Source organism: Pleurodeles waltl, chromosome 2_1, assembly GCF_031143425.1.
Source record: "Pleurodeles waltl isolate 20211129_DDA chromosome 2_1, aPleWal1.hap1.20221129, whole genome shotgun sequence".
In the NCBI taxonomy this organism is placed as follows: domain Eukaryota; kingdom Metazoa; phylum Chordata; class Amphibia; order Caudata; family Salamandridae; genus Pleurodeles; species Pleurodeles waltl.
Genome location: NC_090438.1, coordinates 525,303,010 through 525,323,482, shown reverse-complemented (window position 1 = coordinate 525,323,482; position 20,473 = coordinate 525,303,010).

Sequence of the window (20,473 nt, the reverse complement as noted above, 5' to 3'; positions counted from 1 at the left end):
ATCGATTATATTCTTATTTTTTAAAATGACATCAAAATGATTAAAATCGGATAAGAGGAACCGGAGATATGAATTTTTAAGGCATTAATATTTTCTAGTGCATAGAAGCAACTAGAACTCAAAGGGTTGAAAAAGGTCACACTGGACAGGGACAAAGTCCACTCACGAGGTAACACTGTTATACTTAATTTCTGAAGTGTTTCTTGATTCAGGTAAGTGGTCCACAGCACAAGCCAAGGGTTCAGAGGCTCTGGTTTGCTCTTGAGGTCTGTGACTACAACTTCCACAATGCACCTCTTCAACATATGGAGTTGCTCCAAATGTCTCCAAACATTTGGATCTTCTTCCAGAGGTCCTTTTTGAGTCCCTGAAGTGTCCACAACTTGATTCAAGGTTCCAAAAGCTCTGAGTCGCTCCTTGGGAGTTGGGACTACAATTCCCAAAATGCACCTGGTCAGAATCCTCAAACGGCCATTGGACGCTGGTCAGCTGGGCTCTTCTTGCAGGACTTGATGCAGGGGACTCTGGGCAGCTCCTTTGTACCTGTAGGTTACAGGGAGTCCACTCCTGGAGTTGCAGAAAAAAGGCAAAGTCATTTTCTTGCTGAATCCCAAACTGTGCAGCTGGTTCAGTTTTTTGAGTGCAGTTTCCAGGTGCAGGTCAGGGGTCCAGCATGGCAGTCTTTCTTCTCCAGTATCTTCTTACAGCAGGGATCTGAGGTGTGGGTGCAGCTCTGCATATTTAACCTTGTTCCTGGGGTGGAAAGCAGGGTGGCCTGGTTGTCAAATCACAGGCAGGCTCCTTCCCCCTTTGATGACCACTTCCTGGGAAGTGTGGCAAAAATCAATCAGCCCTGTATTATCACAGACTCTGACCCGGAATACAATGACAAGTGGACTTGGCCCACAAAGCGTGACCCCCATATTATGTGGATGACAACACAACGATCTGTTGTTCAGCTTACTGGCACAGATAGGTGTGTGTTCTTACCATCGGTTGTGTCCATTGGGCATGGATTTTGTGCTCCATCTATGAGAAGTGGTCAGACGTGTAATCAGCTCCATGGTGGCACAAGATGTGTGACGCTGCCTGCAGGTGAGTCCTTCCTTTATACTCTCCATTTCCGACTTTTGGGACCTGGTGGTTGAACTGCCACAGTCTCGTTCGTGGAAGGCAATATCATAATGTGCCTGGCAGAGACTTTGTCTCCAATGGCCTCATTGGCTTGCCTCACCACTGCAACGTTCTGTGTTGCCTGGCGGTGCCGGCCGGACCGCGGTGGTCTTTCCTCTATGGGACTGCATGCATCATAATACAGTGGTCGGACTGCCGCAGCCACGGACCGCCAAACTCGTAATCAGGCCCTCAATCTTTTTTCTTGCCACCAGAAAACAAATCATCCTATAACTTGTATGTCTGAAAGTGATTTCAAATGCAGCAGGGATACAAAATTAACTTTATTGTGTAACAAGCAGGCTGGCTCCTTAATGTGACTATTAAATCTTTTGTTTATTATGTAGGTAAGACTTCTTCTAAGGAAGAGATGGCCAGCACAGGGTTCTACACTAGCTAAGTGTTTGTGCATTAACTTAGAAACTCAAACCAGGAATTAATGAAGATGAAATCGGAAACATTGTTTAGAATCAAACACGTTTTAATGTCCACTGATCTCAGATTGTGAACAGCAGTCATTACCTTCTGTGGAGTGTCCTAGCCGTTTTTAATCTCCTCTCCACAGTTATCAACCCAAGACAAATACAATGACTCATAAAGAAAAGAAGGGTAGTTAACAGTTGCTAAGGCTCTACAGCATATGGCAAGAAGGCTTATATTAAGCATAACAGGTGTGCAAAAGCAGTCCTCCCCTGATCTCACCCACTATAGCCACACAGACTGAACCTTTGTCCCTGGCTGCTTTGTGTCCCTGCCGGACACTCTGAGTGAATCTAGAATGCAGGCAAATAAAAGATTATTAGACAAAATGTCAGCATAATTGAGAGCAATACCTTGAACATTTCATGCATGTTTCGGTATCTTATTGGTTTGTAGTCATGAGCCCCCACGAATCCGGAACACAAATTCCCATATAAATGTGGCAATATTGAACAATGAATTACAAATCCTCTAGGAGTTTGTTGATACATATTTGGTTCACTCGACCAGTTTGCTGGCCATTTTTTAATTTGACAGTCCAGATTTTCACCAGGGCAATGGAGGTATTTACTTCATTGTCCTGACAGAAAAATGGCCCGATTGCCAAAATATAAATCAGGACCTTAGTCTCCTTTTTGGAGCTCAGAATCCTTCAGCCTGCTAGACTACATGCCTTATTGGGTATCATTATACCAAAGTCAGATAGAATTTCTGCAAGGGCCCTCTGCACTGGATTTTCAGGCGGCACAAAACACGTTCTGAGTGGGACCATTCTGATTTCATTGACCTTTAAGGATTGTCTTCATCATCCTCCAAATGGGCACAAAAATAGGTTTTCTAAAGCCCTTAGCACTAAGGACAGAGTCAATGTGCCAGACAATGGCAGGAAACCACTTGGATTCCAATCAACCCTCAGCCTTACTTAGCAATATTTGAGTTAGATATGTTTCAGATATCAATCAATTCAATGAGAGGTCACAGGGATAGTTAGTACAACTCAAACTCTCCTTCATCAGGGAAGAATATTAGGAAACAATGGATACATTAGATTCAGATAAATTTTAAGATCAAAACTCTATCTTAGTGCACATTTTATTAACTGTTGCAATACTAGAGATAACCAGAGTGGTAGCTGGAATGTTTATCAAAAGCATGAACAACAAACAATACTCCAACATATCTGCTGCATATCTTTATAGTGATCCCACCTTTAGCTCTAAAACAAAAGTCTTACTTGAGTTTCAGAGATGTTTCTAACCTTCTTATTTGTTGGAATAATAAGTGTTCAACCTGACAGCATTAGGGTGGTCATCCACCTACTTTTTGCCTACTTCCCTCTACTTTTCTGACACTGTTTTGCTGGTTTTAGCACTCTGCGCACGTTACCACTGCTAACCAGTGCTAAAGTGCATATGCTCTCTCCCTTAAGTATGGTAACATTGGTTCATTCCCAATTGGCATCTTTTCTTTACTTACAAGTCCCTAGTAAAGTGCACTATATATGCCCAGGGCCTGTAAATTGAATGCTACTAGTGGGCATGCAGCACTGTTTTTTGCCACCCTCATAAGTAGCCCCTTAACCACGTCTCCAACCTTCCATTGCAAGGCCTGTGTGTGCAGTTTCACTGCCACTTCGACTTGCCATTTAGAAGTAATTACCAAGCCCCAAACTCATCTTTTTCCGCATTTTCTCCCCTAATGTGGGCCCTACGTAACCGATAGGGCAGGGTGCTATGTAGGTAAAAGGCAGGACATGTACATGTGTGTTTTATATGTCCTGGTAGTGGAAAACTCCTAAGTTCATTTTCCACTACTTTGAGGCCTGCCCTCATCTACTTTTTAGTGGTAGACTCAGATCAGAAAAGGGTACCCAAGTCATATTTGTTATCGCCAGAATGGTAATAGAAAATCTTGCTTATCAGTGAGGTTGGATTTTATATTAATATTTTAGAAATGCCACTTTTAGAAAGTGAGCATTTCTCTGCACTTAAAATTCATCTGTGCCTCCAATCAACGTCTGGGCTGGGCTGGTTGACAGCTCCCTTGTGCATTTCACCCAGACAACCCCAAACACAGGACACTCAGTCACACCTGTACTCCTCTGCATAGTGAATGGGTCTTCCTGGGCTGGAAGGGTCGAGGGCCTGACATTTACATTTCAAAGGTTAGTGGCCTTCCCTCGCACAATGAACTGCCAAACCCCCTACTGGGACCCTGGCAGACAGACCTGTACTGAAAGGGGAACTTTTGCACTTCAAACCCACTCTTTGAAGTCTCCCCCATTTCAAATTAATTTTTGGGTCCCTGACCCCACCAACTCAGACACTTCTGGACCTGAACCTGCAACCTGTCAAGAGGTACTGCCTGGCTGCCCCAAGGACTCATCTGGACTGCTTTGCTGAGAAGGACTGCTGCCCTGCTGTTGCCCTGCTGCCCTCTGACTTTGCTGAGCAGTGCTCTCCAATGGCCTGGATTGCGCTTGCCTCCTGTTTTCTGAAGTCTCAGGGCCAAAAAGACTTAGGCCCTCATTACAACGCTGGTGGTCAGTGTTCAAGCAGCGGTAAAACCGCAAACAGGCCGGTGATAAAAAAAATTGAATCACGACCGTGGCGGAAACCGCCAACATAGACAGCCACTTCAACACTCAGACCGCCACGGCGGTACAAACAAACACCGCGGCGGTAACCGCCAACAGACAGGAGGAAGACAAGGTTCCGCCCACTGTATTACAACAGTCCAATCCGCCACCTTTTCTGGGGTGGATTCACTGCAAACAAAAACACGGCGGAAACAGGACTTGGAAGGGAAAACGTTCACCTCTACACACCCCACGAGGAACCAGGACGCCATGGAACCCGAGCTCCAGATACTCCCAGTCGTTATCTTCCTGCTTCTCTACCAGGAACAACATAGACCGCAGTGAAGACCACATTGAAAACTGCACCTACAACACAGGGGAGGGGGGAGGGAAAAAAGAGTGACACACACACAACACGCAACACTCCCACCCCCACCCACTACAACACACACACAAGTACATGTTGATACATTATATTAACAACCCCCAACCCCCCCTGGAAGAATGCAAAGACAAAAGGAAATGAGTCAAACGTTTGTAATCTATTCAAATTCAGTAATAAAAAATAAAATAAAATAAATAAATAAAAATAAAAAAAATTATATATATATATATATAAATATATATATATATATATATATATTTGCACTATAAACAAATATATACACCAAGAATACAAGTCCAAGGTATTCCACCATCATAGTCCGTGGACCACTGGGCCCAAAATGCATGGGCGAGGCCCACACTCAATACCCGATCAAAACGGAGATAACACTGCTGGGGCATCAGATGGAAATACAACAGGCACCTCAGGGGGAAGGAAAGGGGGGCACCTCAGCCGGATGAGTGCACAATGCAAGATCCACGAGGGGGCGCCATGCCCACTGCTGTATCTTGGGGAGTGCAAAGCCACAGTCTCACAAGTCTTTACAGTGGGTGGGTTGCCCACTGCTGCATCCTGGAGAGTGCAAAGCCACAGTCTCTCAAGTCTCTGCAGTGGGTGGTTTGCCCACTGCTTTATCCTGGGGAGTGCAAAGCCACAGTCTCTTAGGTCTCTTCAGTGGGTAGTTTGCCCACTGCTTTATCCTGGGGATTTAAAAGCCACAGTCTCTCAAGTCTCTCCAGTGGGTGGTTCGCCCACTGCTGCATCCTGGGGAGTGCAAAGCCAGAGTCTCTCAAGTCTTTCCAGTGGGTGGTTTGCCCACTGCTTTATCCTGGGGAGTGCAAAGCCACAGTCTCTCAAGTCTCTTCAGTGGGTGGGTTGCCCACTGCTTTATCCTGGGGAGTGTAAAGCCACAGTCTCTCAAGTCTCGTCAGTGGGTGGTTTGCCCACTGCTGCATCCTGGGGAGTGCTAAGCCACAGTCTCTCAAGTCTCTCCAGTGGGTGGTTTGCCCACTGCTGCATCCTGGGGAGTGCAAAGCCACAGTCTCTCAAGTCTCTCCAGTGGGTGGTTTGCCCACTGCTACATCCTGGGGAGTGCAAAGCCACAGTCTCTCAAGTGGATAACAGTCTCCACTGGTTCTGGAGGGAGCCTCGAGCCCAGAGTGCTTCATCCTGCCAAGGACAGAGGTAGTGGATGTAAATCTCCACTGGTTCTGGAGGGGGCTTTGTGCCCAGAGTGATTCATCCTGCCAAGGACAGAGGTATTGGATGTAAATCTCCAGTGGTTCTGGAGGGGGCTTTGTGCCCAGAGTGCTTCATCCTGCCAAGGAATGAGGTAGTGGATATAAATCTCTACTGGTTCTGGAGGGGGCTTTGTGCCCACAGTGCTTCAAACTGCCAAGGACAGAGGTAGTGGATGCCTTACTCCACTGGTTCTAGAGGGGGCTTTGTGCCCAGAGTGCTTCATCCTGCCAAGGACAGAGGTAGTGGATGCCTTACTCCACTGATTCTGGAGGGGGCTTTGTGCCCAGATTGATTCATCCTGCTCGTGGCGGCCTCAGTAGCATCGGAAGCTTTTGCGCTCATTGGTCTGTGGTGCTGGTGGCAGTGGTGTCCTGTTCAGCGGTGCTTGTGGTGGCGGTGTCCTGTTCAGAGGTGCTGGTGGCGGCGGTGTCCTTGGCAGCGGTGCTTGTTGTGGCGGTGTCCTGTTCAGCGGTGCTGGTGGCGGCGGTGTCCTGTTCAATGGTGCTTGTGACGGCAGTGTCCTATTCAGCGGGGCTGGTGGTGGCGGTGTCCTTGGCAGCGGTGCTTGTGGCAGCAGTGTCCTGTTCAGCGGTGCTGGTGGCGGCGGTGTCCCTGGCAGCAGTACTTGTGGTGTTGGTGTCCTGTTAAGCGGTGCTGGTGGCGGCGGTGTCCTGTTCAGCGGTGCTTTTGGCAGCGGTGTCCTCTTCAGCAGTGCAGGTGGCGTCGGCGTCCTTGGCAGCAGTGCTTGTGGTGGCGGTGTCCTGTTCAGCGGTGCTGGTGGTGGCGGTGTCTTTGGCAGTGGCGCTTGTGGCGACGGTATCCTGTTCAGCGGTGCTGGTGGCGGTCTTGTCCGCCGTGCAGGTTTTCACAGACCTGACTGTTTTTCTGTGCCCCTTCCCCACCTTGGATGGTGGCGCAGCTGTCTTCACACTCCCAACTGTACCCCAGGGAGAGGCTTTGGTGGTAGATGTTTTGCCTCTCTCCCACCAGGCACTGGCCAACTTTTTGTGCTTTTGAGGTGGGGGCTGTCCGTGGTCTGGCTCCTTGGCACACTGGCTGCCCTGCTGCCTGGCGCACTCCAGAAGCCGGTTACTACTGGCACCACTGTTCCCGCAGATTTTGTGGCTGAGGTGCTGGGTTGGGACCTGGAAAGGCTGGCCCTAGGAGACTGAAGGGGTGGGGGAGGTGAGGGGAAGAGGTGAAGGTTGGACAGGAAAAGTTTTTGGGACACACTGGGATAGGTAAATGGAGGGGGTTTGGGAGTGGAGGAAGAGGTAGTGGTTGTAGGAGGTGTACGTTTGCTGCCATTGGGTGAAGGTGCATGGGCTGTCGGCTGTCGTGATGTGGATGGCTGTTGGGTGGGTGTGTGGCTGCGCTTGTGTACCTTGGGAGGTGGGCTGACAGACACACTAGGAGAGGACACAGGGGATGTGTGAATGGTAGTGGGGGTGGTGACAGCACGTGCACGTGGTGGTGGGTGTGCTGGTGATGGGGTAGTGGCTGAAGATGTAGTGCATGCAGGTGTGAGTGGAGACGACACTGGGAGGGAGGAGGGAGACGAGGAGGAGGGGGACACAGTGGAGGCAGTGGTTGTTGGTATGTCTGCATGTGCATGATGCTTGCGTGAGTGCCTGTGGGATGTGTGGTGCTTATGTTTTCCTGAGCTTCCCTTGTGTGTTGACGTGTGTGCATGCTGGTCTGATGGTGGGCTTGGGAGAGGCTGAGGTACAGGGGTTTGGGTCTGGGTGGAGGAAGTTGGAGGGGGGAGGCTAGAGACAGGGACAATGGCTACCATCAGTGCTGAGGCCAGAGTCTGAAAAGCTCACTGTTGGGCTGCCTGACCAGAATGAATGCCCTCCAGGTATGCATTGGTCTGTTGCAACTGCCTCTCTATACCCTGGATGGCATTCAAAAGGGTAGACTGCCCAACAGTGAGGGACCTGATGAGGTCAATGGCCTTCTCACTGGGGGGAGCAGGGCTGACTGGGGCATGGGCTGAGGTGCCTGGGGCGAAGGAGATGCCCACCCTCCTGGGTGAGCAGCCACGGGGCACACGCTAAGGGGCTGCTGCGAGGGCGGTGCTGGTAGGGGGGGTGGCAGCTGTACCTGTTGATGCGGGGGCACAGAGGGGCCCGCCACTGCAAGGCAGCTCCCATCAGAGGAGGAGTCCGTCTTGCTGGTCTCAGCTCCTGTCCCCACCGTGGAGCTCCCCTCGCCCTCCGTCCCACTGGTGGCTTCTGACTCCATTGTGTCGCCCTCTAGGGCCATGTGGGATGCAGCTCCCTCCTGCTCCGATGGCACTGCTCCTCCGCCTGATGATGCTAATGCACACAAGAGCAGGGAGACCACAAAAAGTGGGGGAGACAGAAGAAAGACATGTTGAGTGCATCCAATACCGCAACAGTTGGCGGACACTACAGACACACAAGCCCCCTGCACTACGTCGTGCACTTAGAGTTCCCTAATTAATCACAGGGACATGGGGTACAAGGCCTATGCCCGATTGCTGCACACATGGAAGTCACAGTAGCCTGTCTACGTGAAGTTGGTTCTGAACACAGGTTGGGTGGGGTGCCACAGGGCCTGCCTTAAGAAGGGACCTTGCCTAATAAACTCGCCCTAGCCTATGGGAACCCACAGCCCACCTCCCCCACCCAGACACCTACAATGCACTCTGAATCAGCAGAATGAGAGTGTACTCACCCCCTTGTGGCTGCTGTGATGCCCTCAAGCGCACATCCAACTCCGGATACGCCACCACCAGGATCCGGAACATCAGGGGGGTCATGGTGCGACAGGCACCCCTCATACGTTGGGAGGCCATCCCCAGCTGGGCCTCTGTTGTCTTCTTGCTCCAGCGGCGAATGTCCTCCCATCTTTTCCGGCAGTGGGTGCTCCGTCTGTGGTGGACCCCCAGGGTCCGGACTTCCTTGGCGATGGCACACCAAATATCCTTCTGGTGGGTACTGACCTACATGAATAATACAGAGAAAAAGGAGAAGATATAACCGTCTGCACCGTCACAGTCATTGGCCCGCATCCCTACTCTTGCCATGATGCACATGCACTCACCGTCGTATCATGCACGCCTCATTCCCCCCCTATCTTTCATCAACACCACTCCTAACAGGCATTGCCCATACAGTATGCTCACTGTGTACTCACCTGTGTGTCTTGAGGACCGTAGAGTAGCGTGTACTGGGGGATGACCCCATCCACTAGTTTCTCCAACTCCTCCGTGCTGAAGGCAGGGGCCCTTTCCCCAGACACACAAGCCATTGTCTCTTCCAGACTGAGGTCACAGCAGCACTTGCAGTATAGGTCCCCTACTGTCGAAGATTAGGGGCCTTATTTATACTTTTTGGTGCAAAACTGCACTAAGGCAGTTTTGCCCCAAAAAGTTTTGCACCGGCTTGCACCATTTTTTAGCACCAGCTGGGCACCATATTTATGGAATGGTGCAAGCCGGTGCAAAGGGTAGGTTAGCTTAAAAAAAAATGAGGTTAGGCAGTCTTGAGTCAAAATAAATGATTCTGACCAGATTAGCATCATTTTTTTACGCTAAGGGGCATATTTATACTCTGTTTGCACTGAATTAGCGTCATTTTTTTTTACTCTACTTCAGAGCAAAACTAACTCCATATTTATACTTTGGTGCTAAACCCGTCTAGCACCAAATTTATGGAGTTAAAGTCATTTTTTGGAAGTGGAAACCTACCTTGCCTTAATGAGATGCAAGGTAGGCGTTCCTGTGCAAAAAAATGACTCTATGGCCTTAACACCATATTTATACTCCCATGTAAAAATGGTGCAAGGGAGGGAGGAGGGGTCAAAAAATGGGACAAAGCTTGTTTTGCCCCATTTTTTAAGACCTGGGTCAGGGCAGGTCTTAGGGGACCTGTGGCCCTATTTCCATGGTGGAACACCATGGAATAAGCCCAGAGGTGCCCTCCCTAGGCCCTAGGGGCACCCCCACCCACACTAGAGGGACTGCGAGGATGGGGGACCCCATCCCAGGTAAGTACAGGTAAGTGCATTTTATTTTTGAAAGTGCCATAGGGGGCCCTGAATTGGGCCCCCATACATGGCACAGGGTGCAATGGCCATGCCCAGGGGACCCCTGTCCTCTGTGCTGGCCACTGGGGTGGTGGGCATGACTCCTGCCTTTGCTAAGGCAGGAGTCATGTGGCATGGTAGGTTTAGCACCATAAAATGACGCTAATCTGGTTAGAGTCATTTTTTTTTACTCTAACCTGCCTAAAGCCATTTTTTTGTGCTAAACCCTCTTCTTCTATACTGCCAGCCCCACCCGACTAAAGTCATTTTTTAAAACTCTAGCCTACCCTTTGCACCGGCTTGCACCATTCCATAAATATGGTGCCCGGCTGGTGCACAGAAATGGTGCAAGCCGGTGCTAAACTTTTTGGTGCAAAACTGAGTTAGTGCAGTTTTGCAGCAAAAAGTATAAATAAGGGCCAATATTTTGTACGTTTGCGCCACTTTTGCGTCATAAAATTACGTTAATGTGGTGCAAAAAAAGTTTAAATCAGGGCCTTGGTGCTAGATGGGTCTAGCACCAAAGTATAAATATGGAGTTAGTTTTGCACTGAATTAGAGTAAAAGAAAATGACACTAATTCGGTGCAAACAGAGTATAAATATGCCGCAGAGTATAAATATGCCCCTAAATGTGGCGTTAAGGCCATAGAGTCATTTTTTGCACGGGAACGCCTACCTTGCATCTCATTAAGGCAAAGTAGGTCTCCACTTTCAAAAAATGACTTTAACTCCTTAAATTTGGTGCTAGAGGGGTCTAGCACCAAAGTATAAATATGGAGTTAGTTTTGCACCGAATTAGAGTTAAAAAAAATGACACTAATTCGGTGCAAACAGAGTATAAATATGGCCCTAGGTATCAAGTGATTGAACAGACAGAAAATGGCGGTGACGTCCACGGTGGTGCGTACCGTCTCCGCCGGCATACATCGTAATTGGCTCATGGGACCCATAGGGTCCAATGTTAACCAATGCAGGATTCCTCTGCGGTCTTCGACCGCCTACCGCGACGGTGTACAATGCTAGCGCAGTTACCTCATATCCCCTTGTCCCACTTTACAGGTCAGGCAGCCGCCATTTCAGGGGGCCACATGGCATTAATTTTGACTGCATCACACATATCTAGGCCTTGCGTAAACACTAATACAGCCATATGTAGATTTTCAAACATTTTCCTATTAAGTTGTGTTTATGTACCTCAGTGTTGGCTGACCCTCTGATCGCTGTTCTCATCCATAGAGCACGTCCGTTGGGGCAGGTGAGGAGATGGCGGCATCGTCCGGTGTACAGACCGCTGGTGGACCTGTCAACAATGGAGGAGCGACATGTAATTGTCACCTACAGACTTGATCGTACCACAATCCTGGGACTGTGTGCCCAGTTGGAGCCAGACCTGATGTCAGCTATCCGCCATCCCACAGGAATCCCCCCTCAAGTGCAGGTGCTGTCAGTACTCCATTTCCTGGCAAGTGGGTCTTTTAAAAAAACAGTGGCCATTGCATCAGGGATGTCCCAGCCTATGTTCTCCAACGTTTTGTCCAGAGTGTTGTCTGCCCTACTGAAACACATGCGCAGCTACATCGTTTTCCCTCAGGTGGATGATTTGCCTACAGTGAAAGGTGACTTCTATGCCCTTGGACATATCCCCAACATCATAGTTGCCATGATGAGACACATGTGGCCTTGGTCCCCCCACGCAGGAGTAAACAGGTGTACAGAAACCGGAAGAGTTACCATTCTATGAATGTGCAGATGGTGTGTTTGGCTGACCAGTACATCTCCCATGTAAATGCCAAGTTTCCTGGCTCAGTGCATGACGCTTACATTCTGCCGAATAGCAGCATCCCTTATGTGATGGGGCAACTCCAGAGGCACCGTCTGTGAGGACATGGACCCAACACAGTGTGACTAGGTGACTGAGTCTGGGGATGTCCCTAAGAGTTAGTGTGTGTCTAACAGTTGTTCCTCAACATTTGCAGGTGACTCTGGTTACCCCAACCTGTCATGGCTACTGACCCCAGTGAGGAATCCCACGACAAGGGCAGAGGAATGCTACAATAAGGCCCATGGATGAACTAGGAGGATTATAGAGAGGGCCTTCCGCCTCCTGAAGGCCAGGTTCCGGTGCCTCCATATGACAGGTGGTTCCCTATTCTACTTACTAAAGAAGGTGTGCCAGATCATCGTGGCCTGCTGTATGCTTCACAACTTGGCTTTGCGACGACAAGTGGCTTTTCTGCAGGAGGATGGTCCAGATGGAGGTGTTGTGGCAGCTGTGGAGCCTGTGGACAGTGAAGACGAGGAAGCAGAAGAAGAGGACATAGACAACAGGAACACGGTGATCCAACAATACCTCCAGTGAGACACAGAAAGGAAGACAACACTGCCTGCTACATCTGATTTAATTCTTCTACCTCTCATCTGTCTGTCAATTTTCACCAAGTGTATGGACACTGAGTTGTCACTTTCCCTTTCGATTTCACAAATGTGGGTCCCACTGTGTGACCTCTGCTTTGTTTCCGCATGGACTAGAGCTGTGTGACATAGGTATGTTGACATTACATTGGATATATAATTTTTCCACAGTTATTGCAAATACATATTTTCGAAAGCACAGACTGACTACAGATTGTTTTGTGATTTAAGGGTGTTTATTTTAGTGCCAAATAGTGGAGGGGGTTGTAAAATGGTCAGGGGTGATGGTGGAGGAATGTCCATGCAGAGTCCAGTCTATTAGTCTTACAGGTGCATTGTCCAAAGGGACATAGGAAGTGGAGCTAGGGCAGTTTAAGTATGGACAGGGTGACAAAGTGGGACAGAAGGATGACAATCAGGGTGGTCTCATTTCTTGGCGGGGGTCTTGGCATTGTTCTCTGTCTTTGTCCTGGATCTCAGGGACCGCTTGCAGGGTGGTTCTCCATCTGCAGGGGGTGGGGTGCTGATGTTGTGGTCCTGTGGTGGTGCCTCCTGTCCACTAGCTCCGGCGGAGGTGGTAGGCAGTTCATCGTCCAGGCTATTGTCAGGGGCCCCTTGTTGTGCCACAGTGTCCCTCCTGGTGTTGACGAGTTCCTTCAGCACCCCTACAATGGTGCCCAGGGTGGAATTGATGGATTTGAGTTCCTCCCTGAACCCCAAATACGCCTTTCTCCTGCAGCCGCTGGGTCTCCTGAAACGTGGCCAGTACCGTTGCCATTGTCTACTGGGAATGGTGGTAGGCTCCCATGATATTGGAGAGGGCCTCGTGGAGAGTGGGTTCCCTGGGCCTGTCCTCCCCCTGTCGCACAGCAGCCCTCCCAGTTCCCCTGTTTTCCTGGGCCTCTGTCCCCTGAACCGTGAGCCCATTACCACTGCCCCCAGGTCCCTGGTGTTGTTGGGGTGGTGGGTTAGCCTGGGTTCCCTGTAGTGGTGGACACACTGCTGCTTGACGTGTCCTGGGGACAGAGGTATGGGCCCGCTGGGTGGGTGCTGTGCTGGTGTTTCCAGAGGGGGGAAGCTCTGTAGTGGCCTGTGCCAATGTGAGGGGAGCCGACTGTCCCGAGGTCCCAGATGGGCCGGGCTGGTCATCTAGATACAGTTGGACAGAGCTGCTGCATCACTGTGGGCCTCTTCTGTGGGTGGAGTGGACATGTCTGGACCCTCCTGTCTGGTGACGTTGGGTAGGGGTCCTGCAGGGGTAGAAAGGCATGATTATTGCATCTCTATGTGCCATGGTGTGCAATGGGTGGGTGACCCTGTACCCCAGTACTTCCATTCTTGTGTGGGACCTTCTGTGATAATGGTTTAGGGGGGTGTATGGGTATGTGCAGTGGCCATGCTTTGGTGATGGATGTCCATGCTTTGGTGTTGCATGCAGGGCTTGGGTTTGGGATGTGTGGTTTGTGATAGTTGGACATGTGTGAGGAGTTGGAGTGATGGGGGTGAGGGCAAGAGTGGGGGTAGGTGATAGCATGCAGGTAGGGTGGGGGAAATGATAGTTTAAGGTTTGACTTACCAGAGTCCATTCCTCCAGCTACTCCTGCGAGGCCCTCAGGATGCAGTATAGCCAAGACCTGCTCCTCCCATGTTGTAAGTTCTGGGGGAGGAGGTGGGGGTGCTCCGCCGGTTCTCTGAACCGCAATCTGGTGTCTTGAGACCACGGAACGCACCTTCCCCCGTAGGTCGTTCCACCTCTTCCTGATGTCATCCTGTGTTCTTGGGTGCTGTCCCACTGCGTTGACTCTGTCCACGATTCTTCACCATAGCTCCATCTTCCTAGCTATGGTGGTGTGCTGCACCTGTGATCCGAATAGTTGTGGCTCCACCCGGATTATTTCCTCCACCATGACCCTGAGCTCCTCCTCAGAAAACCTGGGGTGTCTTTGCGGTGCCATGGGGTGGTGTGGGTGATGTGTGGGGTGGGGTGTGTTCTGATGTGTGGGGTGATATTTAGAGGTGTGTTGTGTGAGGTGTGTGGATGTTGTGTGAGTGATGGTGTTGAGTGCCTGTGGACGCTAGTGTTGTTTCTGGTGGTGTCTCTCTCTGTCCTTCTGTCGCAATTGTTGTCGTAGGGGTTTGTGGTTGATGTGGGTGGGTGTTTTATATGGTATTGGGTGTGTGGAAGTGGTGTGTGTATGTGTATCAGGTGTGTGTATTTCGATTTGTCCAATGTGGTTGTGTTTTGTAAATGTGTGTGTATTTTGAGCGAGGCGGTGTGTACCACCAATGGAATACCGCGGTTGAAAGATCGCTGCGTGGATTTGTGGGTCGTGATAGTGTGGCCATATTCCTGTTGGCGTGACAGTGGAGGTTTTGTTATCGCCAGTTTATCACTGACCTTTGGTGTGGCGGACTGGTGTAGGTGTCCAGATTTTGGCGGATTCCGAGCTGTGGGTCACAATGGCTGTGGCGGAATTCCGTGGCGGTGTGTTGGCAGTCTTCTGTACAGCGGTAAGTGGCTTTTACTGCCAATGTTGTAATGACCCCCTTAATCTCTCCAGGAAACTCCTTGCGCACCGAAAATCAATGCATAGCCTGCCAGAAACAATGCACAGCCTGTCTTGAGATGAGAAAATCACTGCACAACTAAATCAGAACAACACTGCCCAACTTCCTGAGTGGAAATTCGAATCAGCTCCTGCCTTGATACAGAAAAATTGACGCACAGCCCTACGTAGATCGATGCACGGGCAAACCAGAATGACATAGCTGATTCCCCGGGTGGAAAACCAATGCAGCACCTGCTGTGCGGCAAAATGTTTGATGCAACGCCCTACCCAATCGACGCAACGCCTGTGACTTCCTCCAGCATGCCCAGGATTTCCAAGCATCATCCCTGGGCATCAAAAAGATCCCCTCAAGCAGCATGGAAAGAAACAACACATCATCTGTGCTGCATCAGAAAATCTGACGCACACTCTCCTCCTCTGTTGTCTCCGTGCATGTTAGTTTTGACGCAAACCAGGTACTTTGTGTAATCATGAGACACCTGTTAATTTCTAAGATTTAAGACTCTTTTTAAACCTGCAAAAGTGATATTTCAACTTGTGCTTATTGAATCTTTATTATTTAGCCCTTAACTTACCCAGATAAATATGCTATATTTTTTCTAAACCTGTGTGGTGTATTTTTGTGGTGTTTTCACTGTGTTACTGTATGATTTATTGCACAAATACTCTACACATTGCCTTCTAAGTTAAGCCTCCTCAGTGCCAAGCTACGAGAGAGTGGTCACAGGATAACTTGGATTGTGTGTGACTTATCCTGACTAGGACTGTGGTCCCTACTAGGACAAAGGTGTATACCTCTGCCAACTAAAGACCCCATTTCTTATAATAAGGCGTTATGTTCTGTCTAAAAGTAGAGTCTGGTATTGTTGTCTTGTGCTGGCAGCTGGTTTGAAGAGAGCTGCTAGTGAAGGCTGAATGCTGTCCCACTAGCCTTCAGTCAAATCAGGTGATTCAGTCAGTCTCATCTGTGCGTTTCACTAGGCACAAAGTTTCTTTTCTTCATACCATGTGCTTAGCTTATATAACATTATTTAGTTATTGTTGAATTTGACAGGGTACACAACAAATAGAGAGTGACCTGATGTCTTTTTACCCTTTTTCATTCTGTAAGACTGTGCTCTTTCAAAAATAAACAATAAATGAGACACATATTTATCAGCTTTCCAAGAAATGTTGTTCACAACTTAATAACAATTATTTAGTACAGAACAGTAACTTTAGATTAAATACTGTGAATATATTTGAGCATACTTGGTTGTCATCTTACAAATAACAAATATGCATTTCATAATATTCTTGCGCTTACAACGATTAATATGTGTAAATGTGGATAATAGAATAGAAAAAAGTAATAATCACAAACACTTGGACCAGCTTCCTCTCTGACTGGACTAATGCCTGAATGGCTACCTTTGTCTAAGAGAACATATGTTGTTCCTTTCTTAGGCCTCCCCTTACGATAAACTGTGAATGGGCAAGCTTTACCTTGGGTCTTTCATGCTGATGAAGTGTCCAGAAACTCCCCAACTGTTCTTCCTGGGGTGATATCTATCTATCTATCTATCTATCTATCTATCTATCTATCTATCTATCTATCTATCTATCTATCTATCTATCTATCTATCTATCTATCTATCCCTCGTTTATCCTGTCACGGAGTCTAAGCCATTGTCTGTATTCCGCTAGCAGTTTTACCTCCTCATTAAGATCAAGCACTAGCAGAGTGGTCGCTGTTGAAATATTGAAACCTATCCTTGAGGAACTCCAGCAAGGAAAAAGTTCATTTCTCAAACATCATGTTTCCTAAATAATTATAAAAAATCGAACTTTGCATTACATTTTTAATCAATATTAAAAATGGCACTTGAACCAGTTTTTTAGCTGGTAGCTGAATTAATAATGTAATCTGTACTTTAGTTAACACATAAGACAGCTGGAGTCTTCCACAGTGAAAATGCCTTTTGGGTCTTGTCACTGCAGGTACATAGTAATATTCAATGTCTCCATGTACCCCTTTTAATTAACATGTACCCTACATTGTGTGTTACAACAAAACCTACATAGAGGTGACTTAGTACTAAAATGAAGGGTTTTTGCACTGTCAAAATTATTATTTTGACAGGTCAGGCTGCAGGTTCAAACTGCAGCAGTTAGGGTACATTTGTAGGCCTTTAGCTATGTTTTTCTTGCCACACTAGTGGAATGCCACGGGTGTTGTTTCTATACCATGTACTTAGCATTCAAAGAGTGTTGAGTATGCCAGTCACTGATTTGCCAAATTTGACATGTTTTAGGGGTCAGAGCACATACACTGGGCACCCAACAGCGGTGTTCAGTGAACAGAATCTAAAAACCAGGAATAAAATTCAGCAAAATGGTGGTGACCATGCCAAAAGGCAGGGGTGTAGCCTCCATTGGTACAGGATTTGCTTTGACACAGAGGACCAGAGGACCTAGGAGTCCACTGAATCCTTAATATTGCTGTAATTCACAATTCAAACAGTGGCTAGGGGATCTGTTTACTTCCTTGTACTAGAGCCCATTGCAAACTACCCACACCACTGCAAAAGGGGCATTTTCCCAAACCTGGACTGTTGTTTTATCTATTAAAGGTGATTCACTGGTGCCAGAGCCAAGTTGTTATTGAAGTTCTGCTGTAGTCTATTAAATCTTTATTCTCTCTCCTCTTCTAGCAAGCCATAGAGGTCCTTACATTTAAAAACATATATACAGTTATTTTTATTCAAACAAATTTAACCTGTGGAGAGTGAATCAAATGTGAGAGATTTGCATGAAGACAGAAAAGATTTATATAAAGCAACTTCATCGAGTTCGAATACATATTCATCCACAGTACAAAAAGAGGTATTTTTAAGTTCAGATTTTGTTTTCTACCATTTTGAATACTTTTGAAAATAGGTCGTATATGAAAATATATTCTAAAGTTGGGTCATTCAAGCTGGTTATATTATGCAAGTCTTGACAGCCCTGGCAAACATTACTTCAGGCGAACTTGGCAGGTGACACTAGCATTCTAAATCTGTATATGCAGAAGGAGCACACACCATGGACAAGACTGCATACATTTGCACTGGTGAAAGGTCATTTTGTATAGCATTTCAATGACTGACAACAAGCCTTGGGAAGCCAAAGTAGCTGACTTTAATGTTCTAACACATGAACGCATAAATGCTACTTGCATGTGTCAGGACATAAAAGCCGTACCCATTAGCTTTCTGAACAGACTCGCATTGGTGTACTCAGTGCACAGGGTATAAAAAACACAGGTGGGTTAATTGAGCCACTAAGCAAGGACCATTCCGTCTGTGTCGCCAGTTATATGTGATGTGGCGTGGCTGTTGTGTGGCAAGTAACCATGCAGAGTCAGAGGCCCTGCCCTATCCTTGAGCAGCCTTCTTAGGACAAGCTGCTCTTGCAGTGATGATAATATCTGAAGCTGCCTACCTGCCTACTTGATTGCAAGAATCACCTTAGGTGCAACGTGAGGCTAATGAGGTAGCCTCACAAAACATACATTTCTGCGGCCAGGTCACACTGGTGCTGTCTCTCAGTTAAAGCAGCGAAAGCCTAAGAACATTATTTTTCATAACAAAAGCCAATTAGCCATTCGAACATGTAGAGTGATTGTTTTACAAAATAAGGCAAAGCCCAATAACCCTTGGATCTGGGTAGATAAATAATAAACACAATTTTGGTCAAGAAGGGGGAAGTATATGCCTTGACTTCCACGGCAGAGTTAAATTATCCAGCAAAGGAACCTTTTCACTCAATATGGTATCCTTGAGTTAATTCATATTTTATTTCTTTGCAAAAACATTTGATATGACCGTTTTGTTCAAAAACAGATATTTTTTATAGTTTTTAGACATTAGGTAATAGGTGCTCCTAAACTAAAGGTGCAGTGAAAGTGAATATTGTGGTGCATAAAGTGGCAGTGTTATATACAATATATACAAGAATTTGGTTAAAAACCAGCAGTGATCTTCCATAAGACTCCTTCAGTCCAATCCAGGAGTCTTGAAGTCACTCTATTTTTGCATCAATCCACGCAAAATATTTTGTTGACGTTTCAACCCTTTATACAGACATAAATCAATAACGGGTCATCATCAAGACTGGAAAATTCTCTATATTGGTAGCACCTATTTGTTCAAAGATCATCTACATTATTCCTCAGAATTGTTTCTTGATAGTAGTTGCCAACACTATTAGTCATTTTCGGCGGTCCGAGACTACAATCTAATTGACTTTAGAGTACAGCCTTTGCAGCGATATGAAATGCCGTGGCTTCAACGCCTCCACCAGAGGTCAGACACTGCCTGTAAAACCTGCAATCAATCTGTCTTTAAATTACAGCTTTCGCAGCAATATAAAACGCTGTGGCTTCGCCTCCTATACCTTAATTGGTAGTTGTCAAACCACGCTGGAAGACGCTGAATTGCATTTAACTCTCCCTTGGAAGTCAAGACATATACTTCCCCCTTCTTGACCAAAATTGTGTTTATTATTATGCATGTAGAGTGAGGCACTGAACACTGCTGACAAAGGAGCTGCTGTCAGGATGAAATAGAAGGAGTTTTAGGGTATTGCAAAATAAGTGAGACAAAGTTGGTCACGTTCATTTAATATTCACTATCCTAGCAGCCTTAGCTTTTCTATTTGAACCAGTGGTCGAAGTGGGCGGGATCAGAGGGACACAATGTGCCTCTATTTTTCTGATTTATTAAAAACCGTTCCCCTACTTTTTGTAAAAAGACAACTGTCCCGGGACGGTTAATTCCTATTTTTCAAATGCACTATACCTGAAGCCCATGCAGCGAGTCACCTGTGCCGTGAAACCAAAGTGAAGCGGGGCAGACAGCTAAACAAGCCTTCTACCCAGGGTGCGTGCTTTCCTGAAAGAAATGCAAATGTGCCCAATGAGTTGATCTAGAAATGTAAATGATGCTTGGGAGCCAGTACTGGCTTTAATTGATCCAATCCCTCAAAGCTTTTGCTGACAAAGATTTATTTTTCAGTTGTAGTGCAAACTGTTAACGACTGAGCTGTGAAGTGTGTGCTTTGTATTGAAACGGTATTTATATAGCGCTTAATACCCCTGAAGAGGTGTTGAAGGGACATTTATGTAAACAAATATGCATTACGTACAGTCTGGGTATGACTAAAATCTATATTTTGGAAGCACTAATTTATCTTAAACCCGTCTTTGAATTTTGTAGCAGTCTATGTTACACTGTGTGTAATACAAGTGGAAAATAATGACTTACATGTTCACAAAGGCTCCGACCTCTTAGCACTATACGCAAGTCACTATTCTCCACTATACAACCAATATTTAATTGTGTGGCTCAAAGGATACACACAGACCTCTCAGTGCATTAACAAATGGAGGTTTCATAATGTACTATTGGTAATTTCTTACTAATTAGCAACTTTTTTACATGATTTTTTTTATTTAAGCCGCATGTTATTTTATATGTAGCTACTTGATGGTGAAAGACTAAAAACAACTTACAGAATGTTTTGCTTTTTTAGCCACACCTTTGACTCCGCT